The sequence below is a fragment of the Colius striatus genome, chromosome 7 (genome assembly GCF_028858725.1).
Source record: "Colius striatus isolate bColStr4 chromosome 7, bColStr4.1.hap1, whole genome shotgun sequence".
Taxonomy (NCBI): domain Eukaryota; kingdom Metazoa; phylum Chordata; class Aves; order Coliiformes; family Coliidae; genus Colius; species Colius striatus.
In genome coordinates this window covers 23,572,676-23,587,994 of record NC_084765.1, presented here as the reverse complement: position 1 = coordinate 23,587,994, position 15,319 = coordinate 23,572,676, and positions in this window count along the sequence as shown.

The window sequence follows — 15,319 nt, the reverse complement described above, 5'->3', positions numbered from 1 at the left end:
TTAGTGTTCATATAGTTGCTTTGGAGTACAGAAAGATGCCTTAAATGCTTCTTGGATATTTTAAGTAAACTATATCATGAGTTTATAGTTCATTTTTACCCAGACAAGCACTGCTATCATTGTAGTACGTCTCAGAGCTGTTGTTAGGATGCAAGCCTGCTCCTTGCCTTCGTCTAGTGTGCTGTTAGCCAGGAATTTTAGCTCAGGAAGTGACTTTACCCACATGTCAATTGAAAACTCTGATTATGCTACCATGCAAAATAAAAAAGCCAGAGCTTTAGTTGAAGAGTCTGTTGAAAGAGGTGAGTACTGCTACTGCCTTGAACCCATGCAATTCCCGTTTTATACTACCTCCTTTAAAAGTTATTCGAGTAGGGTTTTTTTTTTTTTGTTTTGTTTTTCATTGTTTTTTTTTTTTCCTGTACTCAGGGAACAGTTTATTACTTTTAAGCTGCCTCACGGAAACGTGGAGCAAACTGACAGGGTATCATGTTTTCTTTTTTTAATAGGAGAGAGGGAGGAGGTTGGAATCATCCAATGTTATAAACTCGCTGGTATCTAGATCCAGGTCTCTTCTCCACTCCTCCCCTTTCCTTGTTTTACTTTAAAAAAAAAAAGGAAAGAAAAAAAAATTAGGCATATGTTTTAACTTTAAAAAATTGTTTAAAATGTAATGTTGTAAGAAAGCAGCCATAGGAACTCCTGGCTCTATTTAAGTCTGTCACAACTCCCACTGACTTTACTGGGGCCAAGATGTCACCCTAAGGTAGGCCACGCTGACTTTTATGTTGTTCTTTACCTTGTAACTGTTTGCTAGTTCTGAACCAGACAGTACACATTCACCTTGTCATAACAGTGTTGATTCAAATGCTTTAAAAAGAATTTGGTACCAAAGACTTTTCTGTAGAAGAGAAGGAAGCCACTTATTGTCCAAAAATAATTGAACTAGTTAAAAGCTATAGGTTTGAAGAGCTGAATACATTTTATTGTAAAAGTAGTTACTAACAAAAAAATAGGGGTTCTTGATTGTAGTAGTTGATTGCATAGATGAGTTGTATGCTTCTACAATTTTAACTACCTTGTTATTACGAGAGCCTTTAAAAAAAGTTATAATACCAGCAGATCTCTCCAAAGACTTCCAAGTGTAATTTTTTTCTCCAGCATGTAGTTGATCAACAATACAGTATTAAAAAATTTATTTTTGAACAGTTTTTTATCTACTTGCTGAAGAAAAAGAAAACCTTTTCACCAAAGATTTATTTTTGATCTCGTCGGACAGAATGTCTAGTGTACAGCAGAGTACTGTTTCTAGTTAGGTAAAGTGTGAATTAATCAAAACTAGATTAAGAATGTGTAACTGTAGCATGAAGTTTCACACTTCATCCTTCAGAGTAGCCTCTTTTCTTAGTTTTGTTCAGAAAGAGCTGATATGCAGGTGGTAACTGCTTCTCCAAAGACTTGTTTGCTGTAAGTACTGATAATCGGATGAATTTTATAACCTTCGTTACAGGTAAATACTTTAAATCCTAAAGTTTTTCTTCCAGATACCCACTCTATAGTTTACCTCATGGATAATCTGAAAGAAATGGACTTCACATAAAATTTGGCAATCTGATATAGATGCTCTAATAGCCAAAGAGTTGAAAATATTCAGTGTCAGAGGGCAGTGCATCCAGAACTCCTTTCCTTATTTCATGTTTTATTAAGGTACTTTTTATCAGCAAATAAAGAAAACCAAAGATATTTAAGGTTACCTCAGCATATAGGCTAGCTTAGTTAGACATTAATTATTCTGTCTTTTTCTTTATTTTTATTTTAACCAAATATAATATGTTTCTCCAGAACCCAGTCTACATTCATGTGCTTTCCGTATGTGTAGTAATCACATAAGCGTGTTCGCTACAGAACAGGAAATATGACCTTCTCAAAATTCATGGCCTGTTACCAACATATCACAATATTTTGTAAGAGAAAATTTGTTGTATGATGGAAAACTCCACCAATGTAAGCAAAGGAATCTCCAGAAGAATTATGTAGAAATTTATACTTCGTCTATTGAACTTAAAGCAGAATCAATCTTTTGTGATTCTAACAGTGCAAAATTTGGCTCAAAGATTAAATACTTCATATCCTCGAAGCTCACACATGTAATTATAGGTATATTACAGATATTTTCTTGAAAGTGTATTCTTGTATAAAGTACGTAAACTTTGTTCATTCTGTTTGCCTAGAAAGAGCTGGCAGAACACAGCAGACAGAATGATTTCAGGTTTTCCAGTATTTTTTTGTTGGTCATGTCTGTAGAAATTGGGTCCTGGAGAAAAAATCATCATTTTTTAATTATGCATTTTGCTAAATATGTTCTGGAAGATGAACATAAATGTGGAATTTAGTGTTACACTATGTGAATTGATTTTGTTTAAGTGTATTCAGAACTAAGGAGCCATGGCTGGTATAATGAGTGTATATGTAACCCTTGTACTTTAAGAAGAAAGCAAAAATTTTACAGTTGATGCAACTTGAAAAGCATCAAGTTTATAGAAGAAAACTTAAAACTGGCTTACCATGCTCATTGTGTTTCCAAGTGTGGATTCTGCCCTTCAATTGCAACAGCAATGCCTATTCAAAAGACCTGGACCCAGAAGCAATTGCTCAATCTGCCCCAAGTTACACTTGTGTACTTTCTTCACATTTAACAACTAAAAAGTATTGTCATCTTTCAAGAGTTACCTAGGAGAACTGGGAATGTGTATGCTGTGTTGAATAGGTCTATCACTTGATTTTGATTTTTTTTAATAGCTCTGCTTTTGTTAGAGAAACTTGAAAGAGCTACATATCATTTGTAATCATAATTTCTTATGTTAGCTGTGCATTTTCTGTGTAACTTACAAGATTCTAACAGAAAACAGTATCAAGAGATTTCTCTGCTTGTTTTTTTCCCTTGCCTTTTAGACCACGAGCTAAGTCTTGTTTGACTTACTGAAATCAAGGTACTCATCCTGATTCTTTTTAAGTCAATGGAGGAATTAATCTTATTTCAATCTGCATGGTCTGGACAGACAAGATCAGCTTGTTGATTGGTTGGTCGTTTTTTAAATCTTCACAGTATTACTATTTTTAAAGGACAAAATTCTTATGTGGTTAAAACTCCCATTTGCAAATGGATTTTTGTCAGATAACAAGCTACCATGCGTCAGAGGTTCACTGTAACTCCCCATGCATCTCAGCCTGTAGTAAATGCCGAATATTTCAAGCCAGTTTACCTCTTTTTCATTGCAAACTAAGTCAACTTGAAAGACTTACTATTTTACGCAACTGAAGCATATACAAGCAGAGTTACCATGGTCGGTTGGGTCTCAGTAACGTATTACTCTGAGCAAACTTGTAAGCTCTAAGACTAGGAGCTCTTGCTCATTTTAGTTGTTACAGAATGAAGCTCGTGCAGGGAAAAGTCCATCTCCTAATGTGGGGAATGTTGGTAGGTTTTGTACGGCACTCGGTGTTTAGCCAAAAATCACATTGACACCAACTGAAAAGAGAGCTGAATGAGTGTAACTCTGGTGGTATTTCACATAAGTCAATTGACTGAAGTTATTCTGGTAAAACTGAAGGCAGAATTACACTTAGTAATTGCTAAAGAGGTAGTTCTTTGTGTGAGCAGTTTTCATGCACCTACTAGTTGCTGCAAGCAATTTCTAAAGTAGAGAAATTTGACTGTCTGCAGGAAATATTGAGCGCCTTTCTATAATAACATAAGGTAAACATATTATTTATGTAACTCTGTATTTTGGAATATGTGTTTCAAAAAAATGATGGATTTTTAATATAAGTCCAAAACCAAATCATTTTCCCTTCATAGAGGCCTGTGAAAAAAGAACACCAGTTCAATTTGCCTCAACTACAAGTAAGTTTATTTCATTGGCATTCCTCTAGATTTATGCCGACACTGGTCCTAATTGGCTCAAAAGGGATGCAAAGACATACTTAAGGTTTTGCTGTGTTGGGCCCTCTGGTTCTATTGCGAGCTGTGCTCCTGGAAGTCTTCAGATTTTTATGGTTGCATATACCCACATTGTACCTGCCTGGTGTGTTTTCAGTAAAGACTGTATATGAAAAACAAACTTACACAAACGTTGATTTTGAGTTTTTGGGGTTTTTTTTTGTTTTTTTTTAAATTGTGAATGAATTGCCAGTGTAGGAGCCAGGTGTGTATCTCATATTGTGGTGTTCTGGATCCTTTCACTCCGTGTGCCATTTTCTTCCAAGGGCAGCAATGGCTGACTGGCTAATGGAGGATGGAGCTGAATTGTATTAATTTTATATTTGTCTCAGGGGATCAGCTCTGTGAGTTCCATTGCATGAGGGAAGCTAATGTTTGCCCTGATTTGAATGTAACTTTTTAATGTCTTTTAAAAACTATTTTGTTTTATAATGTGGATTTGTTTTTCTAGCGTTCTAGTAAATGTTACCTAGTGTGTTGGTTCATTTTTCCCCACAAGGGTTGTTTATATACTACCCCAAGGTCATGCCAAAAAGTAATAGAAGTTTAAATGCCAAATGTTTATGAAACTGCTGTCTAAATACTGATTGATTGCACAGTTGAAATAAAAGTTTTCCTTAGTAAAAGTGCTACTTGATAAATATTTTCTTTTCAATGTCTCTGATGAGTGGCTGAAAACAAGATAGATATAAATATAGTGCCTCATTTTAAGCTGAGCTGCTGGGGAGACGTTGGCACTTCAAGTCACAGAAGAGTCAAAGAGGTAGAGAGTAAACTGCATGTGTCTTACCACTGAAGTTCACAGAACTTTTCCAAACATGTATTCTTGTATCATTTATGTACCTACAATTATTTCCCACCTGAAAACTCCATCTGTGTCTCACTACTGTTAAACGCCCATGTGAGATCTCTGTTTTCATGAGGTATGGAAGACGTTCTCAGTACAGTTGTTCTCAAAATTCTGCAAAGCAGCTGACAAAGCTGCACTGAGTTTTTCCCAGCATTTTTACACCTGCTAACTGTTGAAGCTGTCATTTCAGCATATGACAACACTGTGAAAATGCAGTTTCTGTTGGTCGAAAGGCAAAGTGCTATTTTAAAAGGACTGCATTATAGGCAAAAGTCAGTCAAGCTAAATTAGCAAGGAAATTATGTTGTACAGGTATTAAAAGATTTCTATTGCTAGCAGGTTGAGTACTGGTTGCCACTTGAAAGCAATTGGATAAACTGGCTAAGTGTCTTACAGAGTTAGGTACAGAGTTGGATTTAGAGTAGTGGTGCCCAAGCAAATCTTATACTGCTGGAAATGAAACCACAGCAATTACTGCTGTTACTTACAGGGTCTCTGGAGAGAAAAAACCAAACCAGCAATGGAATCTGAATTCTTACAATACTTAGGTAGGTTTGACTTAGGCTTTTCATCTATGTTATTCCCTAAAAGACTGGAACTCTTCACTTGCACTGAATATACTTAGTAGGAAAGAAAAGCTATTTCACAGGTATTTCAAAGCTTTGAAATCACAGTATTGGGAACTGAAAGTTTGAAATAAATGTTCACTGACTTTCTTCTATGTTCAGGAAATGACTGCTGCCAAATATATTTCATTTTACTTCTTATTTTGACCCTCTCAACAAGGCATGTGCCCTAAGAAAGGCTGCACTGTGTGCGTCCCTAGGAGACAGAGCCTTTCTGCTCTGGCAGCGTCTTGTGCTAATGAGTTGAGCTGCCTGGATTCTACAGAACCACAATGTCTGGCTTCTCTTTTGAGAATTCTCAGTAGACAAAGGAAATCTGAAAAGCCTCATCATGCTTCTCTCTGAATCACAGCTGTTATTACCTGCAATCAATCTGCTTATAGAACAGTTCTGCCCAGTTGGTACCTTGTATGGCATTTATCCCTGGAAGTATTAGAGTACCAGCTGTGGTGACTACCATAAGACAACCTGTAATCCAAAATTCTTTATTCCTTATGTTCAAATATAGGAACGTTAAAATATTAAGAAGTAATTGGTAACATTAGACCAATGCTGAAAAACATTAACAGAATATTTGAAAAAAAAAATCTTAAATATAATTAAAAATAAATTGAAAAAGCTAAAAAAGAATCTCAGGTAGCTAGAGAGCAGACAGTCATGGACTGTCCAGTGGTTGGAAAGGTCTACCAGCCTAGTCCACCAGAGATGTTGCACTTTCTCTAGGTGAGAACAGCAACCAACTGCAGTTCCTGATTATGTTACTGCTGATTAGTACAGGTACATTTTACAGTCCACAATCCTCATTCTCTATAAATAAATAGTAAAGCTTCATCTTTCAAGGAGTTGTCACTTCAAAGGAAAGCTTTAAAATGGCCCTGGTATGTGACCTGATCATGTGCAACCTGCCTGCAGTCTGCTGCCAACCTCAATGTCTGAGCTTCAGATGAGCGAACTCTATGGGCCACTGACATTGAGTGGCAGTAAGAATTGAAATGATAGCACTGTTCTTTAGTTTATCAATGACATCAGTCTACAGTCTTTGCTTATCTGGTTTTTTTTTATGAAAGGACCAATACCTTGGAATAAGAAGGCCAGCTTTCTGCCATGCTTTGCAGGTTGCTTGGCCCCCAGCAAGTGGGAAAGCAGGGAGCAGGGAGGGAAAGGACTCTACTTGCAGTTGTGGCATGACATCAGGACTGTGGTCTGTGAAACATCCCTTGCACTACAACAGGTGAGCAGCATTTCTTTATGGATTACTTCCTCTCCCTGTCCTCATTCTTTCACTCAGCAGGTTAAATTGGCATCTTTGTTGAGAAGCAGAATCTGTGCTTGTATTTGGCTGGTAATACTGTGCAGAGTATCACATGTTAAAGGAACTGGCTGCCCCAAGGTCTGAACTGGGTATGTGTATCTTGAAAACCAGCCCAATTCTTCACCAGATCTGGAGCTCTGCTGACACAGATTTGGAATTCCCCTTGCACTTAAAGCCAGACTTTGCATTTTGTTATACATTAAAAAAGCCACATCTGCTTTCCTTTTCTTTATTCCTTATTTCTCTGAATACTTACAAGTAAATCTGGTTCAGTCTTCTGTTTGGGATACATAAGCATTTGTTATCAGTAGAATTAACTTATGCCATATCTCATTTCTAGTACATGTTGGCACTGTGTGGTCCAGTCTGTCTCCCCTTTTTCCTTCATCTGCAGTCATGGTTTCAGGGTTGGTGCTGGACAGTAGAGTGTATCCTCTGTCACTAAAAGAGGAGCTGTAGGTGCTAGTGCAGTGCTGTCTGTGTTGCAGTATCTTACTCTTTCTATAATTAATGTGTTAAGACTTGACTTTACCTTTTCCTCCCCACACAGTGAAGAGGATGGGATTTAAACCCTCTTCTCTGCACATACCTACATGCTGGAACCTCAGGTAAACAAGCTCAGATTTGACGACGAGATGCCATATTGTTTCTACCTGAAAGTGGAGTGTAAGCTTTATTTAAATCCCATAATTTAAATCCTGTTTACACAGGAATGCATAATTAAGGCATACAGAAAATGCAAATGATTCACAGTCTAGCTGTGCCTCAGTGAAAGACACGCTATGTACCAATATCCCTAGCCCATAGGGTCTCCCTTGGCTGGCAAACATTTGGATGTCAGCAGCTCAGGAGTGTCAGGAGTGAATCACTGTTTGGCCTGCATGAGCCAGCTGAGATGGTTTTATGGCAGTGCTCCAAAGTGGCCCAAGTTCCTCAGAGTTTTTCTGGAGAGATGACTGGAAGCTGACCAAAATTTCAGGTGGGTCCAGGGGATGCTGGCTGTTGTAATAATCCACAATTTTGGGGGGTGAATGTGGATTTCTGTTGATTTCCCATTATACTGCTCCATAGGAAGTTTCAAATTGGAGCCCAAAACACTGGATTCTGCTTTAGCTGGAAACAGTTTGGGGACTCCCCAGAGGGTCACGTTCATGGAATGGTTTTGAATTTACTTTTATCTACACTGGGAAAAGAATTTTTCATGAGTAAAGCAGCAGATTTCTGGATAGACTGCCAGGCAGTTGCACCACATGCAGGCAGGAAAAGCGTTGCTCACACTGCAGCTCACTACAGCCTTTAACAATTTGCATTTTGGTGTGTTGGTCTAGGAAATTGACTCCTCTGGTTTTCTGAAAACTATCACCAGGGGATGAGTGACAGCTTGATGTATATTACTTCCTTACTTTTTGCAGTTTACAGTCATATTAGCTGAAAATCCCACTGAAAAACTTGCTTCTAGCCTTCCCCTATATTACTTCACGAAACTGAAGTTAGAAGTAAGATTGTTTACAGCACAGACTGTATTATTTTTAAATTAATTTATTGAATTTCTTTTAAAAATTATTAAATGTATTTAAAATAATAATAAAAATCATATAATTCGTGTTAGCAACCATCATGCTTTGGAATAGATCCTGAATATTCAGAAGTCCGTAACAGATTGCTTACTCTCTACTAAATAAAACAATCTGGCTTTGCTTTACACAAAACCCAGAGCCAAGGCAGAATGAATCCCATGAGATCAAGATTTCCAGCTTCAAAGGATAAGTTAACTCCAGGCTTGAGTTGTAAGTATTTCAATTAAAATTCTTCTGCAAAATCAAAAGCAAGTCAACCTCTAGTTCATAATAGGAAAGAATTCTGATACTGGCTTTTACACTTGACAGAAAAAATAACTCTAATTAAGAGGAAAGCACCCTTATTCTTTATATACTGCATGTCTAGCTTTATGATCTGCATATGGGAAGATAAAATTAGTGAAGGCTGCATATTAATGAAGCCATTGTCACACAGCTTAGAATCACAGTCGATCTCCCCAAGCCCACTTCTGCCATTGTAAAGGCTCAGAGGTTTACATGAGCCTGGACTGCCTGCCTGATTAGCTTTGGAGCACTGGCGGCTGGCAGTGTGTGCTGGCTCACACCAGATCCTATGATTAGGAAGTTTCAGCCCAAGTGACAAGGTTGCCATTTGTAATTGGGCTGACTGGAAACAGCCTTTTAATAGGAGCACTCCACAATTTGGTTTAGCATTCAACAAGGTTTTAAGAGTTTCTGATGATGTTTCCCTTCTGTAGCTCAACTGGACCAAAACTTATAGCCTAGTCCTGCAGTTTCAGATAACTAAATGACAGGATTCCCATAAGAACAGATGTATAGCACCCTAAAACCTCTGTCTGTGGATTTCAGATTTTGAATCATACCCACTAGGCATAATACATGTCAAGCAGTTTAATCCATTTTGGTGTTTGCAGACAGATAGTGCATATATTTTAAATAATTAGTTACACATTCTTGAAACCCTGGATTTTGTGTGAATTTTTGCCTGGGGATTAGAGAAGATGCTCTCAGAAGTAATGGGTGAGTGCAGCATCTCTGTAACTAGGTCACAGTATACTTAGGCATATTTTGTTATCTATTCTTGTGTTCTTCCCTACTTTTGTTGCACAATAAACAAAGGAGGTAAAGTTTGATTTGTTATCTCCTCTTAAAGGATGGCAGTGGCTTTTTTTTACTGCATTTTCTAATAATGATATGTTTGTGATATCTTTTCTTTCCTTTTGATTCTTTTTTCTGCTGCTTTACCTGCATCTTCCTTTCATAGTCTATGAACTCCCAAATTCAGACACTAGTTGGTTCCTGCTTCCCAGCAGATCTCCTATTACTCAGATATAGTTACTTGTTCAAAATAGAGGTTTTGTTGCTGCATTCCAGTAAATATTTGCCTTAAAAATTAAGACTAAGCTATAATTGCTAAGCAAAAAAAACCAAAAGACACAGGACATACTGTCATGTAGCAGTCCCCTTGATTGTCTATTTGTCTGTTAACTACATTTCCTTGTTGCTTGCTATTTCTAGAAATGCTTGGTAATTACTGCAAATACATGAGGTCTTACTGTAAGAAGGTCTGTAACAGTATGGTGTAGCTGGCTGGCTGCCAGATGCCCACGAAGCTGCTCTCCCTCACCCTCCTCAGCAGAACAGGGAGTTAAAAAAAAAGAAAAAGCTCATGGGTCAAGCTAAAGACAGGGAGATTGCTTACCAATTACCATCACAGGCAAAACAGATGACTAGGGGAAGATTAATTTATTGCTCTTGGTATATACTCACACAGGCTACCCCTATGGCCCTACAGCCATGTCATTTACACCCAGTACTAACCTTAATGGTATTTTTGTACTAAGATTTTGTTCCCATTTGCTTTTTAATATAGAGCTGCCTTCTGAGAATCCTGCTCTTAATTTCAAAGAAATGTAATTGTAGCTGAAAAACTCAACAACTGATCTGATGGAGGGATGGGCAAGAGATGCAAATCGACTGAGGTGGCTGTAAAATTAATTCTTTCTCTCGACAGGCATGTTCTTGCTAAAATATGGCCCCATTCTTGACTATTCATGTCCCTCCTAGAGAGATCAGATGTATCTTATAAACCCCAATACAGAGTCCTCCAATGAAAAACTAGCACAGTAACATCAAAACCAGCTGGCCTTTGAATCTGACTAGGAGTTTTATAAGCATGAGTCAAGTGTCTCAGTACTAATACATATCAGTTTTAACTGGAGACAGTGAATCACTAATGCATTGATTAAATCTATTCCTTCTTGTGCTCTTTGACTATAGCAATGGGGTTCTGATTCTCTTCTTTAGTGCAGAAACCTGTTACTTAACCATTTGTAACTAGGGTTAGACCAAATGTGGGGTGTCTAGAAGTTGCGCATGCTGGTATCACATAATTCAGAACAGTCTACAGGGCTTTTGAGGGGAGGCTTTGCTAATCCCTCAGTGACTCTGCCTGATACTCAGGGGTGGTATCCATACGTACTCAACTTTTACTGGACCAAGCAGTCCTAGTGTTCAATGGGTCTGATCCACCTCAGAAGTCCTGTGAACTGCACTCTCCAAATCCATAAAAAGCAGACCATAAACCAAAACAACTGCATTTTTCGGTGTGGAATTTTCTGTCGTATATAGGTCTTGTCAAATAAATATGACCTGCAAAACTGTAAAAGTTGTTGTTGGTGTAAATGAGAAAAAGAGTCAGTGTATCCAGTAAGATTCCCGCTACTGCAAACAGATGTGCATGGGTTGGGAAGATCTGTGCCTATCCAGGGCTCCAACTGAGGCACAGGGCTGCAGTGAGAGAATATCCACACAGCTGTGCTAAGCCTTGAGAGCTTTTTCTGCAAGAGAGAGTGAGTGTTAACACTCCTGGAGAGCTTTTTCTGCAAGAGAGAGGTTAGTAATCTCTAGAGTTAAGACTACCACTCATGTAGTTTTATGGAAAAGATTTCACCCTGGGAATTTTGTAATGCAAATCCCAGAAGAGTCTTCGCCTAAATTTAATGACTTACAAATGCACTAATGCACAGGACAGTCTGGGACAAGGCTTCCTCTCAGCAAAATCATCAACAGAGTCTGGATCCAAGAGCAGTTTTATAACCAATTGTTGCAAAGATCAGTGTAGCCTTTGCGGAAAACTAGAAAGGGCTCTTGAGAGAACTGAGTAAGCATAGAAATTAAATGCTTGTCTCTCTTTTCATCAAATCATGATAATTAGGAAAATGTAAAGGATTAAAGATGATAATCCAGAAAGCACAAGAAATTACATTTCTTTCATTTCCCCACAGAGTGTCCCCATTTCACTAATCAATGGCCAATGGGTGACCACTTCTCTGAGGGGGTTTTTTATGCATATGTATACACCCCGGATTTCTTTCTTCCATAAATAAATAAATACAATAATTAAACTTAAGTTCCTAGATAATCAATGTCTTTCTTCATATTTTAAATGTTTAGGTACTAATTTTTACATATCAGCTATAAAATTTTATAGTTCAAAGCTGCTGGTCAATTACAGTTTTTTAACTTTATAAGTCACATGTGTTGTTAGCAAGAGTATCGGAGTGCCTCAACGTTCTTTGTCCTGAAATACATCAGCATGGCTATGTTTTAACTGTAAGTTGAAAAGGTAAGTGTGCACTTAAGAAATCAATTAGTCTCACCGAGTTTCAGAACTCTGTAAGAGCTTGCTTTGAACTTTAAACATGTTGTATTCATATGACACAAGAATGCCATTTGAACATATTTCTGAGACATTTTTTGGTTGGTCCAATAATAACTTAGCTTGCAAAGCTTAGAAATACTTGTGTCATCAGCCAGTGTTTTATGTGATAAGACAGAAGCATGATCTTTCTCAGTTTTTTTAACTGATGTCAAGATATATCATGCATCATATAGAAGAAAACTAAGGCAAGGGGCTACAGAAAAAAATCTGACATTCTTTCATGGACTAACTCATGCAGCAATCTGTTCTGCACTTTTTCCCTGCAAACACTTTTGTACTCATTTCAGATTGAAGTTGAAACATGAACAGATAGTTAAGTAGGGTTTTTTTGTACTTGATATTATTTGGATGAATAGTTAATGCAGAAGTTTAGACAGTCTTAATTTTTGTTAATTAAATGCAGATATTAAACATGTGGGCTCCTGAGACCTAGTTTACATCACCATAACATACTCCCATTACTCACCAGCAGGCAAGCAATTTGCACAAAAATAGCTTCGATGACTCGTGCTCAAACTGTTGGAGTTACAGTTAGAATCCCTGAGGCTGGCAGAGAGATGCTCTACAGCTGATAGACCCAGAAAGGACCTGGTTAACACATTTTTACAGAACAATACCAGCTGCATAACCTGCTAGTCTGAAAAGGCATAAGAAGCACATCTCTGTGTAACTCAAACAGGCACATGTTTAGTTTTACTATCCTGAAAAAGGGAGACGTGCAGGAGAAGAAATGACTCTGGAGGAAGAGGTGTAACTCCAGTGTAACAACAATAACAGGTTTTTAGTGTTGTCTCAGAAACTTCCTCCAGCCTTGATAAACAGTCCTATTTACCACAGTAGTATTGTGAAACATGTACAAGTTTGTAGAAGTAGCACTTAAGTTTGTAAAACATAAACAAGGGCCTTTTAGAAAAATCATTGATTTTACTTTTTTTCCCTCATAGCACGTGGGGGAATCCAAATCTACTGATGTTGGAAGACTGTTATGAGCTAAAGCTATCACAATCCAAATTTCCTTAAATGTGTCCCTATTCTCCACATCTTGTCCAGGTGGAGAGTGGCTCCTGGCTGCTTGGCTTCTCTGTCCATGTCCCAGAAAACCTGTCACAGTGGGCTGGGCGTGCAGCTCTTCTGCACCAGCCTGTTGCACTCCAGCTCCATGCCCATTGCACGAGTGCTTTTCTGTAGGAAATCTTTGGTGATGAGTTGATAAATCACGGTACCTTGACAAGTTAGAGCTGTGTTTCCTTTATTTTAGAACATACATGGTTTACATGAGAGGAAAACTTGCATTTTCCCCTGGTACCAGAAGTGGCAGTTACACAGTTCAGACAGCTTCCAGCTTTCTTCCTTCTGCTGTCATGCTTGCTTTTTTCTTTCCTAATTTTATTCCTCTGGGATGAAATCTTGGCCCCCATAAAACCAAACAGAAAAAAAATCTTTCACTCTTTTCTTTTTCTGAATTCCTTAAATGTCAGTAAGTTTCCCTGAAATGTTTATATTTTTTCCATTAGCACATTTGCCATATGTTCATCTGTTGTCAAAATGGGCTTCCATGCTCCTCGCTGCTCATTACACAGTAAAACCCCTTTAAATGTTACTGCTCTGTTGTGGATCCATGTCTCTGATCTTTTTCTCCTGATAATATAATGCAGTGGTGAATGTTCAGATGCTCTCTCAACAAGAAGAACTTCCTTTACCTACTGGTAGTTTGTACAGAAAGGCCCTTCCAGTAGCCTTTTTTTTTTCACTTGAAGTCAGAAGGAAAGGAACTTAGAAGTTACCAAAACCAGCTCTTCTATACTTAATAACATTTTTAGGCCTGATGTGTCACATGTGATTGAAGTTACTGTTATCTTACCAAAGCCACCCTTGTCAACTGTCAGGGTGAGTTATAAAGTATGAAAATTAAATAGTCTTTGTTCACAACTGAGTACCCTGGCACGGAGCACCATCTTTCTGTGTGGTTGGTTATTGTTTAAAACAAGAAAATTATATCAGAATGACAGTTTGAATGGACTTTGTGAGGTTTTGACTTGGAGTCCATCCTCCAGTATAAAGCAAGGTTAATGCTGAACTCGGGCCAGGCAAATCTGTGCTTTGCCCAGTTGGGTCTTGAAAACCTCCCAGGATGCAGATTGTACAGTTTCTTTAGTTTCTTGTCCCAATGCTTGCTTAGCCTCCGAACAACTTCTTTACCATTCCTGACAGCCAGTTCAAACTTTGTTTTGAATGATGACCACTGAGTCTCATTTTCCTGTTATCCCCTTGAGCAAGGAGCCCAACTCTCTTCTTGGCAACCTCCACTGTAAGTGTTGGAAAGTTGCTACTAGGTACCCTTAAGCTCTTGTAATTAATTAATTAATTTTTAATTCATGCCAGCTTTGCAGAGACAACCAATAAGCAGTGAGGCTATAAAGTGGTGAATGGTGTGGGACAGTGAGAAATTTCATAGGCTTTTGGGGAATATTTGAGATGCTGGTGTAGGCACCTGAGCAAGTGAATGAATTAATTCCCTTCAGACACTGAGTCAGCCATTTCGAATGCAGGTTTACAAGTGTAAGTTCGGTCCAACAGGATTCTCACAGGCCACTCACTAAAGATTTGAGTACAAGTTAAAGCTGAATTTTTATGAACAGCAAAACAGATATAATTTTTTGCAACTAGAGCACTGGGTTAAATCTGAATTCCCAGCTCACATTTCTGATGCAGAAAGTCTCCCCCTAGGAACCTTTACAGACTCGGTGACATCAATCTGCACATCTATAATTACAGTCTACATGCTATTACAAGGCAGCCTTTCACACATGCTCATGCAGTCCTGAGAGAATCATCTAGGCCTACAGTGAGCTCCATCACAGAAAATGCAAATCTCTTCACAGATAAAACATCTTCCTCCAAATACAGAGTAGCTCACACCCACTTAGCTAATAACAGACTAAGCGCTTCTTCAGCAAGATTACACAAAATTAACTAGCAGATCCCACCAGAGTATTGGCAGTATGCACGTACTTTGAGGTACACGCATTCTGGGATTGCTGCTGAGTAAGAAACTGTAGACACATAAAAATGATGTCTAGGGAAGGACTGAAATCAACAAAAAATGGAATTACTTTCCATTTTATTTAGACATACCAAATGAAAAGATAAAATCAGAGTAATACCAATACCTTAACTTTTACACAAACATCACTTTTTTCCCCTTAGAAAAATTGTTCCAAATATTGGACATGTACTGACTACCCATC